We start from the raw sequence: 3,941 nt of genomic DNA on the forward strand, positions 1-3,941 counted from the left end.
TGGATCCGTCGGCGCTGTTTTCGGCCCAGGCCGGCGAAAATCGGGCTCCTGGGGGCGCGACTGGGCCGTTTTTTTGGCGCCGGCACGAAAAAATCGCCTGGGGAGGCCTTCCTAGGGGCGCGGCTGGAGATGCCCTAAACTTGAAAAAGGAGGCTGCTATGACCATCTTTAGTAAAGAAAGTATGCCTCTTCTTCAAAAAAATATGTTACATAGATTGGCGTATATTCTTCTGTAAAAACTACTATATCTTTTGGTATATTAAACTGCAAATCCAATTTATTTTTTGTATTGCCAAATTCAATGACAGGTACGAAAATAATTCTGAACTACATTCAGAAAGCAAAAGCAGCTGGGAACTGCATTGAACAGGCAAAAGAATTGAAGAAGTTAATTTCCTCCTGTAAGTGAGCTTCTACCTGACATTAAAGGAGAGCTTTACCTTTTTCCTGCATATTCAGTTACAGGTGTCCAGGGGACATCACTAGAAGTAAACCATCAAGCAAATGATATGAACCTCTGTTTATGTAGTATTGGCGCATCTTGTAGAGTGTGCAGCATGATCATATGTTTACTTTCACGTCATGTTTGTAATTCTATCATGTTTTATTTTAGATCTCTCTGTAGTATGCATCATAAATAGACTGCAGATTGTTCTTGCATGTTCATGTAGAACACGTTTCCATCTTGGCACTCGTTGAATGGACATTTGTCTGCAAGATTGCATTTCCAGACAAACGTGGGCGAGTATTGGCATGCCTTGAGCTCACTGTGCCATGTCAAAATATTTGCTGAAGGTGTGTTGATGAGGGTTTTTGGATTTTTTAAAGATTACACAGAATCTGAAGGATTTCTATTCAACTAAATTCCAAATCCCCCTCTCCTACTGGAACACGCCCTTACCATATAATAAAATGTCTATCATCTTCTATATTTTACTAGTTATAGCTTTGAAACATTGATGCTATATATAAAACACAAAATGAGATGTTCTTCCACACTGCAGTGCAGAGACCCAGGGAGCAAATAGCGGATGCAGAGGCTCTACTGAACATTACAACCACCTTGGTAAAATCTGTGAGGTCCCAATCAGGTGAAGGAATCACACCTTCTGATTTCGTAACAGCATTGCTGAAGAAATTTGGGCAGCAAGCAACCCTTGATTCCGATCCTGGCTCATTGCGCTAGGTTGATATTGGGCTTTCTGATTCACATGCCTTCAGGGCTGCACCTGGATGCCGCACCATGTAATTAAGCTCCTTTCTCCTTATTAATTCTTAACATTTTTTTGCAGTGCCTACTTGGTATATGACTTAAACCATGCACCCTCTTAAACCTTGCAGGCTTGGACCCATGGATATGGAAGTAAAACAGCGTAAGCTTTCAGTTTTTAATTGAAAAAGAAGTAGGACAACTAAAAAAACTTGTCCTGAAGAGGTATTCACATGCTTTCATCTATGATAATTAATAAAGCACTAGAGATTGATATCATCCATTTGTACATTTCTCCCATGATTTGTTTTCCCATCTGTTTGCCTTCTGTTGTTGACGGGCAACGTAATGTGTACAATCTTTGGTTACTATTGCTTAAATCTTAGTTAATTATATGCTTAAAGTTATCGAGCACCTTTTGTTTTTTCGAAAGACACATCTTAGGCAGTATCATTCATATGCTTGCTATACTATGTAGTCGCTATTAAGTTTCTGGGTTGCTAGCTAGACTTCTTTCCCTACCATACATTGTTATTTTCTAAAAAATGTATGATCACTTCCAACAGTGGATTCATATAATCTCCTTAATGTGCAGCTTGCTGATTCTTCGGAGGGAGCAAAGCCAGACACTAGCCGAAATGTGACTGTTGTATTTTTTTTTGAAAGATCCAGCAAAATGCTGGCTTGATTCGATTTAGCAAGAAGCAACGGAAGAACAACAATATGAAGATCCGAAGATCAAAGAAAAAGAAAAACAACAGCCCTATTAGCTGCTGAGCTACCCACCACAGTCAACACCACTACAAAGCAAAAAGGGCATGTCCTAGGCTAAGCGTGACCACCGCGTCACTTGACCAACACCGGTATCCTCCGGAGACAACAGCAGCTCCAACTAAGACTTTCTTTGTCAACGCACCATCCACCCTTGAAGCAGAGTGCAGGCAGATGGCGGAACTCGGTCGGTCCCAGAAAAAGCTTCGTCTTGGACTTATCAGCGATGGCGTACATTGCGTCTGGAGCTTCACCAAAATCAGCAGCGAGCACCGGAGGAGCGCCATATAGAACCTCCAAGTAGTGTCTCAAAAACATGATGCTCCCAACAGAGAAACGACGTCGGAGACGCCGTCATCACGCCGATCCAACCAGACCTAGGCTTTCGCCCGGAGACACTACCAACCAAGCCCGGGGAAGATGCCGACACACCTCGGTGGCGCCTCCAAGGAGGAAAATGACACCCTCAGGCGCCATCGGCACCGGCTCTTGTTGTGCAGGACTTTCGTTCGTATCATCGCACACCTCCGCTCAAGCCCTACAGAGCTCGTCCATGTCGTCTCACGCCGCCGCCGCAGCACCTTGTTGTTGAAGCCGTGAAGGCATGGTCCACCTCCCCACGGCGAGTATGCAGAGGCCAGATCGGGCCCCGCATCCCGCATCTACCACGGTTGGAGCCTCCCTGCTCCAGCAAGTGCAGCCCTCCCAGATCTAGTGCGGCCCATCAGTTCCCTTGACGCCCTCCACTCGCCGCCCGGTGCAGTGCCGATGCCGCCCTCCGCGGCGCCCACCTCCGCGCCAGGCCAGGAGAAGCACGGGGCGGAACTCGGGCCCTCGTGGCGGCAGCGCGCCAGATCCGCGCCACTGCCACCGCCGGACCGCTGCCCAGCCCTACGCCGGCCAGATCCGCACCGGCCCTCCTCCCCGCGCCCTCCTCCTCCTTTACCGCGACCCCCCTCGGCGCCCTCCTCCTCCACCTCGCCATCTCCCGGGCGCCGCACCAGATCCGCTCACATGGATGCGCCGCTCGACGCCGCAAGCCGCGGAACAGCCGCCCATCGCCCGATGAAGCCTCCCCCGGCAGCCAACCGTAGATCGCCTCCGACCCGAGGAGATCCGCCGTCGGGCCATGCCCCGCCGCGAAGCCGGCCGTCCCGCACCGTCCTGGCGCTTCGCGGGGAGGGGAAGGGCCCCGCCGCCGCCGACGTACGCGTGGGCTTTGCCCGGCGCCGTGCCCTGGCGGCGGCGAGGGAGGGGGGCGAGGGTGGAGAGGGGCTGCGGCGGCGGGCTGGGGTTTTCGCCCGGCCGCTCGCGGGAGCGGACGAGCGAGCCTGTGGGTCGACTGTTGTATTTGATATCCTGAGGGAAAAGAAATGCGCGAGGATGGAGAACCTTCTTCTGAACAGACATTCATTTGCCCAAACGGCTGAGAATGTTTTTGCATGGCAGAATGGCAATAAACATTAGCATTGTTATTTAAATTAGCTCTCTTGCACTGACCCCTCAATTAGTCGGGTTAGTCGGTAACTTAGTAGTATGATAAGTTTCAGCAAGCCCACAATTTTCCTTCAAAAAAATCTGTTTGGCTTATGTAAGAATAATTATTGACATTTGAGATTAAATCTACCTCAATTATTTCTTTGTATACTTTTGAATTGCCTTTTGGCTTAAAGGAAACAGTATTTTGCTGGATGACTAATTTATGAATTACTGTTGACTAGAATTTTGTTGGCCTTTCTGTTTCTGATGGGTACATTTCTACTAGGTCAGAAACAAATGAGATATGCATTCTAAGTTTGCACCAACTTTTTCTTTCTGAATTCCTCCCAGTAATGATTTGGGTCCTGGGAAACAAAATATAAAGAAGACAGCAACACACAACACAATCAGATCAACCAAACACCAATGTTCAGTGAAGACCAAGCCACTGTATCGTCTCTAGACGCAACGTCCTCAGCAG

The 3,941-nt window shown here is 48.3% G+C and overlaps 1 pseudogene; it reads left to right on the top strand.

The window, feature by feature from the left end:
- The first annotated feature begins 985 nt into the window (after window positions 1-985).
- On the top strand, window positions 986-3,448 carry LOC125546728 (non-structural maintenance of chromosomes element 4 homolog A-like; annotated as a pseudogene).
- The last annotated feature ends 493 nt before the right edge of the window (window positions 3,449-3,941 follow it).

Source organism: Triticum urartu, chromosome 3A, assembly GCF_056163025.1.
Source record: "Triticum urartu cultivar PI428250 chromosome 3A, HENAU_Tu73, whole genome shotgun sequence".
Taxonomy (NCBI): Eukaryota; Viridiplantae; Streptophyta; class Magnoliopsida; order Poales; family Poaceae; genus Triticum; species Triticum urartu.